Source organism: Hemitrygon akajei, chromosome 2 (genome assembly GCF_048418815.1).
Source record: "Hemitrygon akajei chromosome 2, sHemAka1.3, whole genome shotgun sequence".
NCBI lineage: Eukaryota > Metazoa > Chordata > Chondrichthyes > Myliobatiformes > Dasyatidae > Hemitrygon > Hemitrygon akajei.
The window spans coordinates 97,228,265-97,252,464 of NC_133125.1; positions in this window are offsets into that span (position 1 = coordinate 97,228,265).

A 24,200-nucleotide genomic window follows, 5' to 3' on the forward strand; every position below is an offset into this window, starting at 1 on the left:
GCTTTAAAATACAAGAACAAAGGAAGTAAAAATAGGATAACACAGTCAAAATGCTGGAAAAACTCAGCAAGTCAGGCAATACATATGGAAATGAATAAACAATCGATGCTTCAGGCTGAGACCCTTCTTCAGGACTGGAAAGGAAGGGGGAAGACGCCAGAATAAAAAGATGTGGCAGGAGAGTAGCTAGAAGGAGAAGCCAGGTGGGTGTGAAAAGTAGAGGGGTGGAGAAGAGGGAATCTGATAGGAGAGGAGAGTGGATGAAGGGAGAAAGGGAAGGAGGAACTGTTCCAAGAGGAAGAGAGAGGCAGCTGAGAAGAGGTAAGAGGCCAGAGTGGGGAATAGAAGAGAGGAGGGGGAGAGAAGAATGTTTTTCCTAGAAGGAGAAATCAATATTCATGCCAGCAGGTTGGAGGCTATCCAGATAGAATATAAGGTGTTACTCCTCCACGCTGAGGGTAGCCTCATCGTCGCACACGAGGAGGCCACGTACTGACATGTCAGAATGGGAACGGGAATTGGAATTAAAATATTTTGCCATGGGGATTTTACGCTTTTAGCAGATGGAGTGGAGGTGACCAACGAAGCAGTTCCCACAGTTTACAATGGGCCTAAACAGTCAAAACAGAAATAGGATATTCAGCCTGTTGTGTTTAGTCTATAATTTAATATCATAAGATCATGGCTGATCTTTTAATTTAGTCTTGCTATCCTGCACTAAGCTTTTATTCTCATGATATTTGAGATTCTGATGATACTTAAGACTCATCTATCTTTATCTTGAATAAACTGAGAAACTGAACATTTTTCTTTGGTAGGGATCTTCATGGCACGGCACAAGTTGAAGCTCTCAACAATAGCTTTCTCGTTCTGATATTTCCCTATTAATAAGTCCCCCATCAATGCTAATATAGTCCCCCAATATCTGAATTTTGTTCTTTAATCTCTTATAAGTCACCTTATCACAAGCCTTCTGAAAGTTGTAATGTACCACATGGAGTCGGTCAACTTAACTATTCTGTCAGGTACAATCCCAAAAATCTCTAATAGATTTGGCAAAATTATCTCTCTTTTTTAAATACAAGAGATTCTGCAGATACTGGAAAACCAGAGAGACACCCATAAAATGCTGAAGGAACTCAGCAAGTCAGGCAGCATCTACTGAGAGGAATAAACTGTCGATGTTTCAGGCCGAGACCCTTCATCAGGAAATTTGTCAGTCCTGATAAAGTGTTTCAGCCCAAAACATCAGTTGTTTATTTCTCTTCATAGATGCTACCTGACCTACTGAGTTCCTTCAGCATTTTGTGTGTGTTGTTGCTCCATTTCTAATCCATGTTGACTCCGCTCAATCCTATTATTGTTTGCAAAATGTCTTATTACAGCATCCTTAATAATAGATTCTTGCAATTTGCTTGTAGTTATATCAAGCCAACTGGTCCATAATTCCCTTGTTTCTTTCCCATACATAGTTTTTAAAAAGTGGAGTTACATTTAATACCTTTCTTTCTGTGGAGACCATTTCAAAATTTATGGAATTCTGGAAGGTGAGACCATGTGCTCTCCTCTTAGATACCATCATTGAAGTACTGAATGATGTGAGTTATAATGTCCTGAGATTTATTGCCTTTCAGTCAAGTTACTTTCTGAAATACTAATTTTTGCTCATGGCATTTACTTTGAACTCCTCATTCATTCTATGTCTTTGGCTTTCCACTTTTTCTGGCACATGATTCATTTTGGTCTAATTTTAGTACAAACACCTGAGAGCTGGTTATAATGCATGGCAGAATATATTATTTTCATAGTAAGGCAGTTGAAGAATTATAGTTGCTGATTGGCAGCAAAAACTATCCAGGGTTGATAGAATGAAGTGCAGAAGAGGGCTACCAAAATGGCATTGAGTGGAACATAATGCAAAACTGAGACTAGGGTTGGCACTGCTTTAGTGCTAAGAGATTAGGTTAATTTGGCCACTATTGCTCAGTTTTGCACCTTCAAAGATTAACGATTTAAAGTACAGTTACACCAAAGTATGTATGCAGTATACAACCCTTTGGTTAGTCTTCCAACAGAACTTGCCCACATAGCTTCACATGAACATCAATCTTTGCACTGTAAGACTGAAGGATCCCACTCATCCATTCAGCATCCTATTTGACTTTCTACCATTATTTCTAACTTTCCTGCCTTTTACCAGCAAACAGGAGACTCTGATGCATAATGACAACAATGGTCAGGATAGGAAATGGTTTCCTCCCTCAGGCCATTAGGCTCTGAACTCCCTGCCACATTGCATTCCAAATGCTGCTGTTTACTTTGTTCTGTACCCTACAATATTTAACTTATGCACTTGATGTTTATTTATCCATAAGTCATTTGCAGATTTTCTTCTTACTTTCCTAAGTAATTGTGTGTTATGTTTACTACTGGTGATTTTCACTCTTGTCTGGAGAAACATAGCCTGATTTGACGCTATACATATATGTAATTAAATGACAATAAACTTGACTTGACTTGACTTGAAACACTCCATGAGGTTAAGACAGATACAATTCTTTAAGGAGAATTATTTCATCATGAATATTTGGAAAACTCAATTGAATTAATACAAACTTATCCGCTCAAAATATAAATGGAACTTCCGCTTCATACTTAAATTTATTTGTTTTTTGATTTACCTTTCTTTCTAGATTAGCTTGAACTATAAAACAACTGACTAATGGCTCCAGCATTAGATAATTGACTTTCATCATATCTGTTATATCATCCCACAAACACAATTTATAACCTCAATGGTTACAAGCTTTTTGCTAACCATGCAAAAAAAATCACTTTGTTGTATTATCAAGCACTTAAAAATAATGCAGGCCCAAAATCTTTCCTTCTGTTATAGAAGAAAGATCAAAAATCTCACAATCATATAACATGAATAGCAGTAAAATGTTGGTAGTTTATTGGACGTTGCATCAGAATAGATTAAGATGTTACATACCTTACAAAAATTACAGAAAATTTCTCATAATTTGGGCAGCATGGTAGTGTAGTGGTTTATAGTACAGGATGCCAGGTTCAATTCTTGCCACTGCCTGTAAGGAGTTTGTACGTTCTTTCAATGACCATGTGGGATTCCTCTGGGTGCTGCAGTTTCCTCTCATAGTCCAAAGATGCTCCAGTTGGTTGGTTAATTGGTCATTGTAAATTGTTCCATGATTAATCTAGGATTAAATTGGGGGATTGTTGGCTGGATTGGCTCAAAGAGCCAAATGGACCTACTTTGTGCTGTATCTCAATAAAATAAAATTTTTTAAAAATGGAACACACAAAGTTGTGTTTCAGTTTGTTTTGTTCCTGTCAAAAGACTGCTTAAATGCAAAATATCCACTGAAATATCTTCTTTCATGCTTTTAATGCTTTAAAATGTTAAATATACTTCATATAAGATGTTATCTATGTTCTATATTCTACCTGTTTAAATGTTCAAAAAGATGCGATCATTCCAGATACATTTGGTGTTTGGGTCAGAAAGAGCCAGTAAATGACATAATGGCATTTAATTTTATTTTAGAATCAGCTCTGCAAGAACAAAGAGAAACAGCGCAGGCAAAAGGAAATGCTGCAGATCTAAAATATTAAAGAAAGTGGTTACACGAAATGTGTGGCAGGACCATCAAAGACCAGCTTGGGGAAGGCAGGTTATGGTTTTGCTACTTAACCTTTCATAACAGCGAAGGTTGTGCAGAAAGGTCAAACCGCAAATGTTGACCTAACATCCTACATGTGAAGCTGTTTTACCTATGGTGCATTTCCTGCACTTTAAAAAAATAGACACAAATTCTCCCATGAAGTGGCTTCTGCTATTCAAGTGACACCTTCCGTTGTGGCAGCCTTTTGGTCAAAATTGCATTCCAGGCTGCTTTTGGAGCCAAACCCATCTGAAGTCTCCTCAGTAGTTTGAACAAAACATTTTATTTTCAAAGTAATTGAGCTCTATTAACTAAAAACACACTTACATATTATGAATGCATTTTTCATATTATTTAATAAACTTTGTCTGGCTGTTGCTTGCAGGTGTTTGGAGATTGGTAAGACTGTCATAATGAAAACTAGAGTTTCCTTTTAACCCACAGCTCAGGTATTCCCCTGAGGTGGGGGTGTGGGGAGGAGTGGGGAAATGGTTTAAATGGGCATATTGTAAGGTTAATTAGTGGCTAATTGTTGAGAGTAATTTATGTGGACTGACAGCTGCTTCTAAATCCCCAGATTCTTCAAATAAAGGCCAGGTTGTCAAGGTCAGAAGAAAAAGCCCAGCAGGAAACGATTTGTTTTATTTCTCTACATTTTAATACTTTGAAGTAAGAACTTTAATTTCAACTTGGGTGCATTTGATGTGGCCAGTAAACAAATATATCTCACGCTGAGTTGAAAGTGAGGCCAAGGTTCCGAGACTTTCTCAGTAGAACTCACTCCTGCCGAAAACCGTTGGGATTAACATCTAAATAGGCAAGAAGTAGATGGGAACCCAGTACTACTGGGCAGTTGAGAGAGGAGTTCCTGATATAAAATTTATACCAGTAAGGGACATATTGAAAGCAGATGCTGACACTATATTTGGAACAGGATGTTAGTAATCTCCTTATGGAGTTTAGACATTTTTGTCCTGAAACAAAGGTTGGTGGGGATTGAGTAGTGTCACTGTGGTTATATTAGTTGCCTGGCATTCCAGAGATCTGAATTACCTTGAGTTTATAATCTCACCACAGCATCCAAGGAATTTAAGTTTAGGTAATGAAAAAATGTCTGTACAAGGTGAGTCAAGCAGGAGTGGGTGTCTTCCCGATATTCATTGCAGGCAATCACACATATAATGGAGATTATGAGCATGCATTAGTGAGTGACATTAAGAATGCAAGAATGGAAAGAATGCACTTTGTATTATTTATTTATTTTTTATTTATTGAGTTAAAATGTGGAATGGGCCATTCTGACCCTTTGCGCCACACTTCCGAGCAACCCCCAATTTAATCCACAATACTTTTGACATCTCAAATTACAAGACACCATTCAAAGACAATTATAGACAAGCAATGAATTAGGCCTTATTGCAATGCTTAATATTTGAAAATGAGATCTGTTATGTTGCCTCCTTCCTTCCTTCCTTGTGTCAGGTCTGCCTGTATGTTCTCAGGCACCTTTTCTGCTAACTGGGTAGTTCCTTGGTAAAGACCATAGGACCATAAGACATAGGAGCAGAATTAGGCCACTTGGCCCAGTGAATCTGCTCCACTATCCAATCATGGCTTTTCCTTCCTTTTCCCCTTGTCAGCCTCACTTCCTGGTCCTCTCCCTGTAAACTTTGATGCCATGGCCAATCAAGAACCTATCAATCTCCGTTATAAGTATGCCCACTCACCTAGCCTCCGAAGCTGCCTGTGGTACCAAATTCCACAAATTAACCACACTCTGGCTAAAGAAATTTTGTCGCATCTCTGTTTTAAATGGACAACCCTCTAACCTGAGGTTGTGCCCTCTTGTCCTAAGACTCCCCCACCATGGGAAACATCCTTTCCGCATCTACTCTGTCTAAGCCTTTCCATATTCAAAAGGTTTCCATGAGATCACCACTCATCCTAAGTTCCAGCAAGTACGGAACCTGAGCCATCAAATATTGCTCATATGATAACCCTTTCATCCTTGTGAACCTCCTCTGAACCCTCTCCAGTACCAGCACATCTTTTCTTAGGTAAGGAGAACAAAACTGTTCACAATGCTCAAAGTGAGGCCTCAGCAGTGTCTTATAAAGCCACAGCATTCCTGCTCTTATGTCCTGGACCTCTTGAAATGAATGCTAACATTGCATTTACCTTTCTCACCACTGACTCAACCTGCAAGTTAACCTTTAGGGTATACTTCACAAGGATTCCCTTTCTCAGATTTTGGATTTTTTCCCCATTTAGAAAATAGTCTGCACTTGAAGCACGACCATGCATTTTCCAACATTATATTTCATTGGCCACTTTCTTACCTGTTCTCTGAATCTGTCTATGTCCTACCTGTTTGCTCAGCATTACCTGCCCCACCACCAATCTTCATATCATTTTCAAACTTGGCAACAAAGCCATCTATCCCATCATCTACATCATTGATATAGAGCATAAAAAGAAGTGGTCACAACACTGACTCCTGCGGAATACCACTAGTCACTAACAGCCAACCAGAAAATGATCCTTTTAATCCCACTCACTGCCTCCTACCAATCAGCCAATACTCTAATCATGCCAGCAACTGTCCTGTAATACCATGGGCTCTTAACTTGGTAAGCAGCCTCATGTGTGGCACCTTGTTAAAGGCCTTTTGAAAATCCAAATATACAATGTCCACTGCATCCCCTTTATCTCTCCTACTTGTAATTTCCTCAAAGAATTCCAACAGGTTTGTTAGCCAAGATTTTCCCTTAAGGAAACCACGCTGACTTTGTCCTATCTCATCCTGTGTCACCAAATACTCCATAACCTCATCTTTGACAATTGATGCCAATATCTTCCCAACCACTGAGGTCAGGCTAACTGGTCTATAGTTTCCATGCTGCTTAAAGAAATTCCATGCTGCTTAAGTTCCTCCGGAACCATGCCAGAGTCCAATGATTCTTCAAAGATCATTATCAATGCCTCCACAATCTCTACCGCTACCTCTTCCAAAGCCTAGGGTGCAGCTCATCTGGCCTGGGTGACTAATGTACCTTTACGCCTTTCAGCTTTTTGAGCTCTTTCTTCCTTGTAATAGTAACTGTACTCACTTCTTTTCCCTCACACCCTTCACCACCTGGCACACTGCTAGTATTTTGCACAGTGAAGACTGATGCACAATACTGATTTAGTTCATCTGCCATCTCCTTTTTCCCCATTATTATTTCTCTGGCCTCATTTTCTAGTGGTCCTATATCCACTCTCATCTTTCTTTTATTTTTTATATACTTGAAAAAGCTTTTTCTATCCACCTTGATATTGTTTGCTAACTTGCTTTTATATTTCATTTTTTCCCTCCTAACAATTCTTTTAGTTGCGTTCTGTAGGGTTTTAAAAGCTTCCCAATCCTCTATCTTCCTGCTAATTTTTGGTTTTATTGTATGTCCTTTCTTTTGCTTTTACATTAGCTTTGACTTCCCCTGTCAGCCACGGCTATATTATTTGGTCATTTGAGTATTTCTTTGTTTTTTGTAATACATCTATCCTGCCCCTTCTTCAGTTTTCCCAGAAACTCAAACCATTTTTGCTCTGCTGTCAGCCCTGTCAGCATCTCTTTCCAATTTACTTTGGCCAACTCTTCTCTCACACCACTGTAATTTTCTTTACTCCATTGAAATATGGCTACATCAGACTTCACTTTCTTCCCATCAAATTTCAGATTGAACTCTATCATATCGTGATTACTGTCTTCTAAGGGTTCCTGTACCTTAAGATCCCAAATTGCCTCCAGTTCATTACATATCACCCAATCCAGTACAGCTGATCCCCTAGTAGGCTCAGTGATCAACCGCTCTAAAAAGCCATCTCATAGGCATGCAACAAATTCACTCTCTACCAACCTCCATTTCCTAATTTACCTGCAAGTTAAAATCTTGCATGACTGTTATAACATTACCGTCTTGACATGCCTTTTCTATTTCCTGTTGTAACCTGAAGTTTACATCTCAGCTACTGTTGGGAGGCCTGTATATTAATGCCATCGGAGTCTTATTACCCTTGCAGTTTCTTAACTCAACCCATAGGGATTCAATGTCTTCTGATCCTGTATCACATTTTTCTAATAATTTGATGCTGCTCTTTACCAGCAGAGCCACGTGAGCCCTCTGCCTACCTCCCTATCCCTCCAATACGATGTGCAACCTTGGACTTTCAGCTCCTAACTACAGCCATTCTTCAGCCATGATTTAATGATGGCCACAACATTCTACTTGACAATCTGTAAAACAAGATCATCCACCTTTATTCTTATACTCCATGCATTGAGATATTACACTTTGAATACTGTATTTGCTTACCCTTTTTGATTCTGTATCCTTAATGCATTGACACTCATCTTGCTGGCTGCCTGGTCTTCCCAACAGTCTGACTGCACGCTATCTTTGTTTTTTTAAACTATCTGTCCTATCCTAAGTCCTTTCTCTCTGGTTCCCACCCCCCTGGCAAATTAGCTTAAACCCTCCCAAAGCTTTTACAAACTAGAACATTGATCCCCGTCGGGTTCAGATGCAACTTGTTATTTTTGTTTAGATCATATCTCCCCCAGAAGAGTTCCCAATGATCCAAGAACCTGAAATCCTGCCCCCAGCACCACCTTCTCAGCCATGCATTAATCTGCCAACTCTTCCTGTTTCTACCATCACTGGCAATCCAGAAATGACTACCCTGGAAGTCCTGCTTCTCATATTTCTGCCTAGCTCTCTAAATTCTCCCTTCTGGACCTTATTGTTTTTCCTTTCTACGTCATTGGTACCAACAAATACCAAGACATCTGGCTGCTCCACCTCCCTCTCCAAAATGCAGTGGATGTGATCGAAGAAGCCCCTAACCCTGGCACCTGGGAGGCAACGTACCATTCGGGTGTCCCAATCACATCCATAGACTTGCCTTCTGTTCCCCCTGACTATTGAGTCCCCTATTACTACTGCTCCCCTCTTCTCCCTCTTTCCTTTCTGCACCACAGACTTATGTTCAGTGCTAATGACCTGGCCTCCATGGCATCCCCTGGGAGGTCATCCCCAGACCAATATACTCATTATTGAGGGGAATGGCCACAAGGGTGCTCTGTGCTAACTTCCTAGTCACTTACTCATTTCTTTTCCTGACAGTCAACCAGCTACCTGCCTCCTGCAGTTTAGGAGTGACTACTTCCCTACAACTCTGACAGATGATCTCCTCACTCTTCCATAGAAGCCAAAGTTCATGCAGCTGTTGCTCCACATCCCTAACATGCTCTTCAAGGAGCTACAGCTGGATGCACCTCACACATCTGGGTCTCCCAGGACTCCAGTATCCGCTATGAAGAACACACAATGGCCATTTAAACTACATTAATTACCCCAACACAGTAAGAAAAAAAGGAAACTCAACAGCAACTTACCCAGCGCCTCTTTCAAGCTGAGCCTCCTTTGAGCCAAAGCCTGACACACCCACTCTCACCACTGTCCCTGTCTCAACAATGGCCGCTCCAGTTGTCTCCTCCATACTTGTATTTACTCCTCTCTGTGCTGCTCCAGCTATCCTGTGAGAAACCTCCTCATTCTGTGCAGCTCCCACCATGGACTGGGCCATCAGAATGACACCGAACACCTGCAAAGCTCTCCTTTTAAACGAGAGCTGCCAGCCTGCGAGAAACCTCCTGAACAATTCCAGAATTTCGGGTAAGTGGTATTGCCAGTTATTTAATTTCCAATTTCCAGCAATCACTCCATATCTCTCTGGGTATTATTTCTGCTTTCACACAGAAGTCTTGCTTCATTCTAATGATGGGGTTTGGGAGGGATGAGAGTGGATTTGCTGGGCTAGGAAGCTTTGGTAGATTGGATTTCTGTCAGATGGATTGGATGAGAATTATAAACAGAACAAGTTGGTCATGATGAAAATTTATTAAGCCCTTAGGCCAAGGGTTTCCAACCTGGTGTCCACAGACACCTTGCTTAATGGTATTGGTCCATGGCATAAAAACCCCTGCACTAGGCAGATTCTCTCAAAGTCAAAGTTGAGTTTATGGTCAAGTGCATGAGCTCAGCTACAAAGGACATAACACAATTACAGCCCACTGACTATGTCTCCTTGCATAGTGACAAAACATTTGCTCGTAAATTGCCAAGTTCAGAGAACAACTCAACCCAACCATAAATTATACACACTTTTTACAATTTTCTTTGTGTCAGGTCCGTGATCATATGAATTAGATGAGAACAATAAATAAAACAAGTCCATTGCACTGAAAAGTGATCAAAGTGGTCATAGGGTTGCTAACTGCAGTGGATAGAGCTGTGCTGGTAGGTTCAAGAAGAAACTGTGTGATGTGGGACTTCAGATTTTTACAGATATACCATGGAGAGCATTCAAACTGATTGCATCACCATCTGGTATGCAGGTGACACTGCACAGGATCAGAAAAAGCTGCAGAAAGTTGTAAACCCAGCCAGCTTCATCTTGGCCACAAGCCTCCCCAACATCCAGGACACCTTCAAACGGCAATGTCTCAAAAAACCAGCATCCGTCATCAAGAACCCCCATCAACCAGGACATGTCCTCTTCTCATCGCTACGATCAAAGAGAAGGTACAGGAGCCTGAAGACACACACTCAATGTTTCAGGACCAGCTTCTTCTCCTCCATCATCGGAATTCCGAATGGACAATGAACACTTGCTCAGTATTTTCTTCTCCTTCTCCTTTTGCATTACCGATTTGATTTATTCATTTATATATACTGTACTTGTTGTAATTTATATTTTTAAAATTATTATGCATTGCAAAGTGCTGCTACAGCAAAACAACAATTTTCATGACAGTTATATTAAACTTGATTCTGATTTCTGATTCAGCCTCCTGCCCAATGGTAGTTGTAAGAACTCTGACAATATTTAAGAGGTTGCATCTGAATACCCAAATAATCAAGGCAGAGAAGACTGCAGCCAAATTACCGGTGAAGTATATTAATATAGATAGGTGTGATGATTGCCTGCAATGGTGTGATGAGGAGCCTTTTATTATTAGACATTAGGAACACCTTGGGGAGAAGATTTAGCAAAAGTGTTCAAAGGGATAAGGGATCAGAGATAACCTGATAGATGAAAGAAGCAAAGTTAGTTTTTGGAACAGAGATGACCGCAAGGAGTTTTGTTAGAGAATTTCAAAGTCATATTTACATAAATAAGGGCATTTCCAATGGTTGGGTGGGCCAAGGTCAAGAGATTATGAAAATGGTATTGGCAAAAAAATAATTTAACGATTTAAAAAATCCATGGTAAAAGGTTAGGGTCCAAAATACATTTCAAGAGGAGGTAGTAGCCTTCAAATGGAAATTGATTTAGTATTTGGTTGGAAATAAAGTTTAGGATCAAAGTGAAGTTGAGGCAATGGGATTTGATGGATACTTAGAGATGGTATGGTCTTCTTGGATGGAATACTATTGTTCTGTGATGTACGTGTATTCTAGGCCAAGTTATTCAAATGTAGAACAATCTGTGTCATCAATATCAGAGTTGATTGTGACTCCCTACAAAACTTGGAGCTTAACTAGGATGTCAGCAACAACATGTAGGAAAAGTGCCAGGGAAAGTGTGAGGGAAATTGGTAATTAACAGACACACTCTTCTAACTGGTTACAGTAAAACCCTGGCAAGGCAGAAACGTAACTGCAAACCTCTCCTGCTGTGTCAGGAGTACAGACATCGATCCTGCTTTTACGACTGGTCACAAAAAAAAGAAATCATCTTATCTTAATAGTCACTTAAAGACAGCATTATTGTACATGCAGCACCACATAGAAACATAATTTGTATACATGTTGTAAACATTCTGATGTTTAAAACATAGCTTCATAATTAAATGAAAATATGTGAAAGGAGCAGTCTACGTTCACAAAGTACTTCTTCATTATTCACTAGATGTACAGTATATATCACTGGCAAGAACTGCATTTATTGCCCATCCTTTAGAGTCTCTGAACTGACTGTCTTGTTGTCTGTTTCAGAGGGCATTATTATTATTACTGTGGGTTTGGAGCCACAGAAAATTCAGAACAGGTAAAAGCAACAAATTTCCTCCGTTAAAGTATATTAGTAAAACAGATGGATTTTTACAACACTGCTCGCCGATTTATTTAATTAATTGAATTTTTAATTCATCAGCTGTCATGGTGAGATTTGAACTCATATCAACGAATTGTCAGTCTGTTTTTTTTTTACTTGTCTTGTTACACAGCCATAATTCTACAGTACCTTTGAAACAACATTGATTACAACAGTGTAAGGAATCATTTGGTGTGTTCGAAATATTGGACAACAAATGTTGCAACTCACAAAATCTATTTTCTCTCCAATGACTTAAAATTTACAGTATGACAACCGAGAAAGAGCTTGAGAAATTTAAAAGTTAAAACCATCTTTGCTGGTCTTCAATTATTTAACTTGGATATTATAGCATAGACTCTCTGGAGTCTATGTAGCAATTTTCGGCTGCCACCAACAGCCAGGAATCTCAGTATTAATTAGGTCTGGTTCCCCAATGAAATGAATTCGAAGCGGAGCCTTATGAACGGTAGTACTTCTGAAAATGCTAGTTGTACCTTGTTACAGTAGTATATAGAACATATTCCAGTCATTACTGTCTTTCTTTTTCCAACCTGGACACCCAATGTAAATGAAATTGAACAAATATTACTTTGCAACTATGGGGAAGTTGTTTTAATCACACATGAAAGTAAAACAGGGTAAATTTAAAAGGAAATGAATATATAATTGATGGACTGTGTGGAGAAATGTCTGTAATTTTATGCATTATGGTTAGCAAATTATAGTTACTGCACATATATGCATGTCTATGAATGCCCTGATTTGCTAATAGCTCTTTACTGGTATTTCTTACCTGTGATTCCAGGGGAGAAGCACAAAGTTGTATTGATTTCCCAATTCCCAAAACACTGGGAATCTGATTAATGAACTATTCCCAGATAGACCAAATGTAGGAATAGTTTCTCCATTCATACAATGGAGAGGAATGGCTGCCAGAGAACAAAGTAAGTATTTATTCGTGAACATTATTCTTGAAATATTTGAGATTACTTGAAAGTTTTTGAAGTAGATATTGATAATATTTTTTAATATTGTTTATCCTACTGCCCATTATGTCGTTGGCGTTTAGTACAGCAATGAAGGTCCACCATCTCTGTCTGTTCATACAGTTGCACACAGATACAGAAGGATTCTTCATTGCTGTTTTTGTAACAATTTTTTGTTGACCAGTCAGGGTTGTTAGCCCTGAGCTGAACTCTGGAACCTGGAGGATCGGTGGACCACTCTTAGTTTGGCATCTACCCTTTGACCTGTTTGGCAAGGGTGACCCTACCAAGAACCAAAGCCCAAGGCCCTGGCTCCAGCCAACATAGCTCTCCAGATCATTGAGGCAAGCAAGTCTGCAAGCCTCCAAAATCTATGACAGGGCTGTGGTCCTCTTGTAGGAATATTGTTTTAAGGGTGGAATAAATTTAATATTTTAAAAAATATTTCTGAATGTCATTCAATATTTCCCCCCAACAGTTTTGAGGGCATAGCTTGTCTGTCTCCATATAACATGGAATCCTCATCCTTCTCTCTTGCCCGAATGACATGCTCCAATCCCCCCTTCCCTCCCCCACCATGGTGGCTCATTGCTTCTGGTCTATACAATTGACAACCTACAATGATTTTCATTCACACCTTAATGTAGTAAAGATCTAACATGCTTCAGGAATAAGGGTTTGGCCCTGAACAAGAACTGAGAAAAGTAGGCCATTTTCCAGGTTTCCCATAAATATGGAATAAATGGTAGGTCAACTAGATTTCCTTTCAGTGGGGTCATCACAACTATAGGCTTGCCAAGAATTAAGAGAACACGTAAAGGATGTAAATCAGAAGAACAAATCGTCCAACCAGGATGATGAACCATTTTTAAAATTCACTGACCTACTAACAGTGGTCTTTACTGGAAATCACTGCAGCCTGTGATCTGTTTCTCTGTTTCTCATTGTTCCTACACCGAAGAGGAAAGAGTGAACCTGAGGTTCTCTGAGGTTGCATCTAGGTCAGGCACAGTATGAATAACAGAGTTCGCCAGCTGCAGGATAGAAGTGAGGCAGGTGTGATATTTTTAGGACACCCATTAGGGTTTGATAACAATTACTCAAATGAGTTTACCTTTTAAAAAAAACTTCTTTAGTTGACAATGTAGAATTCAAACTCAAACATCTAGATCAATGGTACAGAACTCTGGCCAGAGCCTATTAACTTAACTTCGACCCACACCTCTCATGCAGCCTGTGAGCACAGAGGGAAGGGCAGGAGAACCAAGGCAAATGGTTATATATTCAGGGAACCACTCCCATGTATTAAAATAATACAAGTTCCACATGAGTATTGTCAAGTACAATTTATGACTGAATGTTATTGTCCTGATGGTTCAGTGAGTACTGGCTGTAGGGTGATGTGTCCCCAATGCATGCAGTTAACACAGAGCATAAAGGAAGCCTAGCAAATACTAGAAGAATGACTTATTTCTATCTCTAGATCTGATGCATATATTGAACGTCACCTTTCAGCATTAGTTGTTTTTGGCCATTATCATTTCCTTTTTATCTGCTTGTGATTCCACCCAGAAGTACAGAAGTAGGCTATTTAGCATATTGACCCCATTTTTCCTTCACTTGGTCCATGAATTATCTGTACTACTTCTCCAATCAGCTTGTAATTAATATCTATTGATGTTTTAAATACATAATTCTTTGCCATAAATACTCTCACAATCCTGGCATCCACTTCTTTGAAAAAAATTTGAGATGTTTTGCTTCTCATGGCTTCCTGATTTCACTTATGGTGAAATGGTACGGCTTGGCTGTTGGTGACTTTGACAATACCCGAAATGGAATGACACACTGCGGAAGAATTCTGGACAAGAATCTGTACAGCTGAAGGATTCTTCCTTTCCTTTTGAATTTCCCTCCAATGGTGGATAATTCTATGAATCTGTCTGATTACATTTCATATCTCAGCACCTAAATTTATGGATTTTGTTCATAAAAATATTCTTCCTCCACAGTTCCATAATTTTTTTCCATAAGAATGTGTATTTTTGAATCAAAAGTGAAGGTCCTCGTACTTTCCTATATTTGACAAAGATTTGCTTCTTATAGCAGTGCCATCCTATCTACAAAACCTGTTGCTGTATACCTGAAGAATTGCAGTTGAATTATATTTTCATTCTTCAGACTTTGCCATGTTGACATCTGGCACTCAGACATTAAGAAATGTTTTACGTGCATCATGTCCCCCTCAATGCTCTCTGTTCTTTACTAACCTACTTCAGTCCCAGTTTCCAATGGTAGTGTAAATTTATTCAATGATATTAACTCTAGCAAAGTCTATTGGAGAATGCTCATTGGGCACATGAATTTTAGACAAAATAAACAGATTGGAACAAAACAATTAGGTTACAATCAGACTCAAAAGAAACTTTTGGTCAGGACACTGTAATATTAACTAATTTAATTGGCCAAAGAGCAAAAACACATGGTAAACTAATTTTTATTCAAATTTGAGTAGAATCAAATGAGGTGCCTATCAATTTCACTGGATATATGCACAGAGGGGTGGAGGGGTGAAGAAACATCTCTACCAAAGGAGGTATAATCTGCTCCTTCCCTCTTTTAGCTTGCAAGCCACACTTGGTCAAAGGGCAGCACCTGCTTAGCCCCCGATCAGAGTCACGGGAAGCCATGGGACCAGGTGGTGGATGGTCATATGAGCAGCTGGTGCATATCACAGAACTGGTCATGTGACCACTGACACCAGGCAGCCAATCTCTGAAGAGTATTGATAATAACTGGGGTCACCTGTCTTGTAAAGACACTGACCAGAAGAAAGCAATGGCAAACTACTTCTGTAAAAAAATTGCCAAGAACAATCATCATCATGGTAAGACCATGACCACCCATATCAAACAACACAGCAAATTACAGATGAACGATATGTACAGAAGCCCAATAAATGTGAACATAGAAATAGAAACATAGAAAACCTACAGCACAATACAGGCCCTTTGGCCCACAATTCTGTGCTGAACATGTATCTTCTTTAGAAATAACCTAGGGTTACCCATAGTCCTCTATTTTTCTAAGCTCCATGTATTTATCCAGGAGTCTCTTAAAAGACCCTATCATATCCGCCTCCACCACCGCCGCTAGCAGCCCATTCCACGCACTTTCCTGACATCTCCTCTGTAGCTACTTCCAAGCACCTTAAAACTGTGCCCTCTCATATTAGCTATTTTAGCCCTGGGAAGAAGCCACTATCAGGTCACCTCTCATCCTCCGTCACTCTAAGGAGAAAAGGTCGAGTTCACTCAACCTATTCTCATAAGGCATGCTCCCCATTCCAGGCAACATCCTTGTACATCTCCTCTGCATCCTTCATATAGTTTCCACATCTTTCCTGTAGTGAGGTGACAAGAACCGTGCACAGTACTCCAAGCAGGGTCTGATCTGGGTCCTACATAGCTGCAACATTACCTCTCAGTTCTTAAGCTCAATCCCACGGTTAATGAAGGCCAATGCACTGTATGCCTTCTTAACCACAGAGTCAACCTGCGCAGCGGCTTTGAGTGACCCAAGGACTCGGACCACAAGATCCCTCTGATCCTCCACATTGCCAAGAGTCTTACCATTAATACTATATTCTGCCATCATATTTGACCTACCAAAATGAACCACCTCACACTCATCTGGGTCGAACTCCATCTGCCACTTCTCAGCCCAGTTTTGCATCCTACAGATGTCCCACTGTAACCTCTGACAGCCCTCTTCACTACCCACAATACACCCAACCTTTGTGTCACCAGCAAATTTACTAACCCATCCTTTCACTTCCTCATCCAGATCATTTATAAAAATCATGAAGAGAAGTGGTCCCAGAACAGATCCCTGAGGCACACCACTGGTCACCAAACTCCAAACAGAATATTACTCATATACAACCACCCTTTGCCTTCTGTGGGCAAGACAATTCTGGATCCACAAAACAATGTCCCCTTGGATCCCATGCCTCCATACTTTCTGAATAAGCCTTGCATGGGGTACCTTATCAAATGTCTTGCTGAAATCCATATTCACTACATCTACAGCTCTACCTTCATCAATCTTCCTTCAAAATTCAATCAGGTTCGTAAGGCACGACCTGCCTTTGACAAAGCCATGCTGACTATTCCTAATCATAATATGCTTCTCCATATGTTCATAAATCCTACCTCTCAGGATCTTCTCCATCAACTTACTAACCGCTGAAGTAAGACTCACTGGCCTATAATTTCCTGGGCTGTCCTTACTCACTTTCTTAAATAAGGGAACAACATTCACAACCTTCCAATCCACCGGAACCTCTCCCGTCCTCATTGATGATGCAAAGATAATTGCTAGAGGCTCAACAATCACCTCCCTCACCTCCCACAGTAGCTTGGGGTACATCTCGTCTGGTCCCAGCAACTTATCCAACTTGATGCTTTCCAGAAGCTCCAGCACATCCTCTTTCTTAAAGTCTATATGCTCAAGCTTTCCAGTCCGGTAAGATAATGTGAAGATATTGCTTCTTTAAGACATAACTGAAAATGAAAAAAAAGACATAACTGTGAAAGTCTATTGTATTGTTGCTTAATATTAAAAGCAGTACATTTATCTCTCTTAATGTGAGGGGACAGATGCATCACATAGAAACCTACAATAGTTATAAAACAAACAACAGTTCAATATAGGGGTTATTTTATAAGAAAATGTGTGAAGAGCTGATGCTGACAAAAATGTTGTTAGTCAGCATCTGACAAATCTCTAGGGCACCATCATAAGTTCAGTTGCATTTCTATCCTGCTCAGTAGAGTTGAAGCTGGTTCCATTGACAATAAAAGTTTATTTTTTTTAGCAAGTTCTGAAAAGTTTGGTTTAATTGAAATATTCCTAACTTTCTTTGCTGCTTACCAATCTGAAATGGCCAGCATCATTAAATTCTCACTAAATATTTTACTGCCCTACAGCAGATATGAGTAGCTTGCTTTCAGAAGCAAATGATTCTCAGCATATATAAAATAAAACTTCTAGAATGAGCAGGGTCCTTCCTTGGGCCAATGTCCTATTGCATAATTTATTTTGACTTCAGTAAAATTTATTACACCGGGTCACGCTGTCCTATTAATTAGCGGTGTGATTCTCCCTATTGAACCTTGCTCTTTCATAGTAACTCTACAAATGAAATTGTATCAAATAATAGTTTCTTTGCTTCTTCTTCATAAACTTTCTCATGCAGCTCTGAGTGACTAATCACTCATTCAATTTCAGTGATCAAACCAAAACCTGATGAGATAATACTTAGTGTATATATCTAGAAGTGTGCTAAGGATTCTTGAAAGAAAAATCTATGCCCATATCTCCTGCAACTTGATATCTGATTCAAGATCCAAAATTATTTATTGTCATTCTACGGAACCTGAAAAACCAACTGGTTATTACTCCTGATCCGAAGCAGCATAAAAAAACACAATAAGCACAAAAACGCAATAACTATCAGACATATCCTATAGACATAATGTACAAGTGACTATTGAGTGAGCTTATGTACATGTAAGATTTCCTTATGCACATAGACTGATTATTAGGCCTGCACAGGCAGGCACCTCTCAGTCTTCAGCTTCATCTTCTAGTAACGTTTATTGGTGGTTGTCAGACCAACATAAGGTGCATTACTGCCACCTATGTAGTTGAACTGTGGAGCAAAGGTCCTCTCAGACACCACCCAGGTAACAGTAGTCTCTTGCCACTTGTTTCCAACATAGACCCACAGCCTATTTAAACCCAGCTCTCATCCATGGACCTTGTTCACTCATATGAACCAGCTAGCCTCAACCATTTGTTCCTAGTCTTCAGTTCCCTTGTTATGTTAACTATCTGTTCTCTCTTGTTTTGTGTCCCATTGAGGCTTGTTATTTTGCAGTTTATTAGTAAAATATCATTCTCTACTAAATCGTCTCTGTTGCCCTGCTTTTGGATTAAGCCTCTTCTGTAGTTCCTGGCATTTGTTGTGTGTGCATAAACATCCGGTGACTCTGACAGGACGTGATAAAGTGACAAGATGACTCTTGGCATGAGGACTTATTCCAGGTGGCTGATGGACATTTGAAAAGATGTAGGGTAGTGACTGGGTTAGCATAGGTGCAAGGTGTGGCTTGTAAGTATAAAGTGCTGGTGCATGGGGAGTTGAAGGATGCTGAGGAGTTCTGGAGGGGAGTAGCTGTAGTGGTGCTGGGGTGGGTTAATGGGTGAAAGTGTTGATCAGACTGATGGCTTGGGGGCAAGTAACTATTTTCAAGTCTAGTGGTCTTGGCATGAATGCTGTGTAGCCTCTTCCCTGATAGCAATGTGAGAAACAGTCCATAAGCAAGGTGGGTGGATCCTTCATGATATTGCTGACCTTTTTCTGAGACCTTTCTGTATACATATACATACATACATACACATATTCTCTATTATCACCACTCTCGGTCTTCGCTGAGGCCGGTTTCCCAACATCTTTCCATCCATTCCTGGACTAAGGAACGCAGTCCAATGGGATGGAACACACAGCCATTTAGCTGTCCATACAGAATTGTCAGCTAATTGCAGTGCATGGGCCAGACTGTTCCTGATCTTCCCACCTGCATGTTTCAATAGGTACATTTAATTTCAGAGAAATGTATACAATATACATCCTGAAATTCTCTTTCTTCGCAAACATTCACGAAAACAGAGGAGTGCCCCAAAGAATGAATGACAGTTAAATGTTAGAACCCCAAAGCCCCCCCAACTTTCCCCTCCCATGCACAAGCAGCAACAAAGCGACAATTCCACCCCCCACCTGCAAAAAATGCATCAGCACCCCCTACCCAGCACTCAAGCATGCAGCAAAGCATCAATAAAGACGCAAACTTGAAGTACCCCAAAGACCCCTCGTTCATCTGGTAATTCAACATATCACAGGCGCTCTCTCTCCCTATTAAAAGAAAAAGAGGTGTTCCCATTGCAATGAGGATGTCAGAAATATGAGCTGGACATGAGATGCTGGCTTATTTGACTTCCCACATTGCTGCTGCACTCAGCAGTGAGGGGTGGGGTGCAAACATACTAAGCTGAGAAAATAGACTGACTTCACATCCAGTGATGAAAGGCGAATGTGATGCCACCCTATTGATTTGAATGAGATCATGGACCTTGATTGAAAAGGTAAGGACAGGTAAGTAATTTGGTGCTTCTTTTTTATTTTATTTAAGGTTAATATTTTTAATCATTTGAAGGTTAAACTTATTTTTAAATGAACTTATGATTAAATTATCTAAATCCTTTTGAACAGGTTTTAAATGCTGCAAATCATCAGACATACTTACATGTCATTCTAAGGCCTTTGACAGCAGCAAAATCTCTTGGCATAGGTCATGGAACGAGCCTCAGGATTTATTACCTGAGGCAGTGTTGCTGCTTATGGAAGCGTTAGGTTTTGTAATTTCAAAACATTGAACTAATTCAAAGGGAATCTGAAATATGGCGAACTTCATATTTACTTTGTGCATGTGTCACGTGGTAGTGTGATGACGTATGCAATTCACATATTGGCACATACAACCTGTAATGAATTATTTGAATGAATAAGAACACTTAATCAACCTATATATACATACACACACACACACACACAAGATTACTCAAATATTAAATACACAAGAGAAGTGTTTTCTGTTCTCTGTCATCACTGTGACAGTCAGGCCTTGAATTGGATTGGTCCAAAAAAGTTAAATGCAGTTGTGGGAAAAGAACAGGGCTAACAGAGGAGATGGACCAGAATGACCACAATCTGAACCAAGTCTTTGCTCTTACAATTAAACTTGTTTCTTCACCTGCAATTCCCGACCACTTTAAAACTTCTGCTGTCCATCTTGCGCTACATTTAAAGTCTCAACCCCGTATCCTCTTTGTCACAAAGATCATCTATTTTTGCCTCGTAATATTTCCACTCACTGCTCCTGTTCCTTTACATTTTCCTGAGCAGCAGACATTAATTAAATGCAAGTTATTCTGTAGAAGAGACTGCAGCTGGTTTGAAAGATATGTTGGAAATTCAACTAACAAGGTGTTACATTTGACACAAACCTTTTTACTTGACCAACACTTACATTTAAAATAAAATACAATTTTGGTATCAAAGTGAAAGAGGCTGGGAACAGTAACTAAGTCTGTCATACAGCTGAATTAACATCAATAGAGATGCTTTTATTAGTTCAGAATGTTTCAAAGGTCATGTTGATTTAACTTTATCTGTTAATTGAGCCCCTTCACAATCTCAGGCTCATTAACTCCTCGCAGCCAATTTCATCAGTGGAGTAAAAATAAAGTATTAATCTGATTCTTCTGAATCAAAGGTTCTCGTTTCAAGTCCCACTCTAGAGACTTGGACACAAAAGGCTGGGATGACTTTTTAGCACAGTACGGAGGGAGTGCTACCTCTTCAAGATGCTGCCTTTCAGATTTGATGTTAAACGTTGGTCTCATCTAGATTCCTAAGTGAATGTAAAAAATCCCTTGGCAGTAATTTGAAAAAGAATAGCATGTCAAGCTCTGATGTTCTGATCAATATTTATCCCTTATTAAACAACACTAAGACAGATTATTCAATCATTATCATATTAGTGTGTGTAGCAGCTTGCTGAATACAAATAGGCTGCTGCCTTTTCCACATTACAACTGCTGCAGGAAAGCAGCATCCATCATCAGGGACCTGCACCACCCAGGACATGCTCTCTTCTCACTGCTGCCATCAAGAAGAAGGTACAAGAGCCTCAGTACTCACCACCAGGTTCAGGAACAGTTGTTACCCCTCAGCTCTTAGGTTTTTGAGCCAGAGGGGATAACTTCACTCAATTTCAGTTGCCCTATCACTGAACTGTTCCCACAATCCATGGACTCATTTTCAAGGACTCTTTATTTCACATTCTCAATAGTTGTTGCTTATTTATTAAATATGATTTTTTTGTTGTATCTGCACAGTTTGTTGTCTTTTCCATATTGGTTATTTGACCGCCTTGTTGAGTGTGGTCTTTCATTGATACTATTGTACTTCTTGGAGTTACTGTATTTGCCTGCAAGGAATCTCAGGATTCCATATGTTGACATGTATGTACTTTGATAATAAATTCACTGCTGTTCACACTGCAGGCGTATGACTCTGTCGCAGGATTCAGCTCAAAGCGTATCATCACGTTTGCAACAATGATGACAAGAGGAGTGCAGAGAGGAAGTGGAGCTGCTGGTGGATTGGTGTGCGAAGAGCAACCTAAGCCTGAACATGGAGAAGACCAAGGAAATCATTGTGGACTTCAGGAAGGGGTATGTAAACCATTGCCCTCTGCGAATACATGGTTCCTCCATAGAGAGAGTTCCTGGGACTTCACATCACAAGTGACCTCACTTGGTCCCTCAACAGCAGTGCCTCCACTTCCTAAGCAAAAAGAGGTAAGAAAGGCTTCCCCCCACTCTCCCCCACCCCCATCTCAACTGCATTTTACAGGAGCACCATTGACAGCATCCTGACAAGTTGCATTTCTATCTGGTATGGGAGCAGGCGAGCTTCAGATCCTACAGTGAGAGCAGCTGAGAGGATCATAGGAGTCTCTCTACCATCCATCAGGACCCTTAGTATTATTAAGGATCCCACCCATCCATCTAGCATCCTCTTTGACTTTCTACCATCAGGCAGGAGACTATGATGCATAAAAACTAGAATGGTCAGGAGGTGAAATAGTTTCTTCCCTCAGGTCATTAAGCTTCTGAAATCCCTGCTGAATCATATTTGAAGTGTCACTGATTGATTTGTAGTTTACAATATTTAATTTATGCTCTTTAGTTTGTTATTTATGTGTGATTCATCTGTAGATTTTATCCTTTCCTTTATAAGTTATCATGTGTTTTGTGTACGACTGTGCTTTACACCCTAGTTAGAGAAATATTATCTCATTTTTATATACATTATGTGATTATATATATTATAAACATTAATATATGTAAATGACACTAAATTTGATTTTACCTGACTTGACTTACCGTGAGCTTTTGAACTTTGAATACCTGCAACATATTGCTCATTGTCTTATAAATTCTTTTGAGACTTATTAAGATATTTTAAAAATGGCAAGCTTTTCTTCTTTTTGTTCTCCTCAGTTTTCACTTGTGTTCTCCCTTGGCCAATTTCCTCTCAGCCGTCCCCAAGAACCCCAGTGAATGGTAGCATTCTGCTAGTGTTGTAACTGAAATTCCACCAGGATCAAGTGCATATGTTCCTGTCCTGTACTAAGTGTTGCATGGGCCCGCTGCTTGATTCTTGCCAACCACATTCATTTTCAATAGTATGCAGATGGTGGGATATCCTGTTCAAGTTTTGCTTTTGGTATATGAAGACTCAGAGATCACATTACAATGGCAGTAAAATTAATCCCAAGCTTTTAATTGTATGGTTCGTGTTTCTCCAGTCTAAGTCAGCTTATATGATAATGGTAAACACATTTTACTATTATGCTGAACAACAATAATAGCAAATATAAACTTCAGCCTGGTGACAACAGAGCTATTTGAATTCTTTATATGTTATTTTTATTTTGTTGCTCAAAATTAAGAAGGCAACTTTCATATTCAAAGACATTTCAAGGACCATTTGCTTGAGTGTTGGAACAATTATCATGAATGTTCAATTCATCTGTTTAAATAAATATAATTTCAGCACCTCATCATAATCATCAGGTTGTTAGCACCAATGCTAAAATGCTCAGGATATCCCACTTTTAAATCTACTCTGAGGTGAATGTATTTTGAAAATTTGGACAAAGCTACTTTGGTTTGCAATGTTGTTTTATGGAAGGTGCATTGACCACCTACAGCCAAGGGTTTAAGTTTAAAGTACAATTTTTATCAAAGTATGCACACGACCCACCCAGCCAACACACTTTTTGTCCCTCTTCCCTCCGGGAGAAGGTTCAGGAGCTTGAAGATTCGTACGGCCAGATTTGGGAACAGATTCTTTCCACCTGTGATAAGACTGCTGAACAGATCCTGACCTGGATCCGGGCCGTACCTTCCAAATATTCGGACCTGACTTGCACTACCTTACTTTCCCTTTTCTATTTTCTAATTATGATTTATAATTTAAATTTTTATTATATTTACTTCGATTTGTACTTCAGGGAGCGTGAAGCGCGGAATCAAATATCGCTGTGATGATTGTACGCTCTAGTACCAAATGTCTGGTGACAATAAAGTAAAGTATACAACCTTGAATTCATCTTCTTGCAGGCTGCCACAAAACAGAGAAATGCAATAGAACCCACTTATTTTTAAAAAAACCCCCACACAGCAAAGG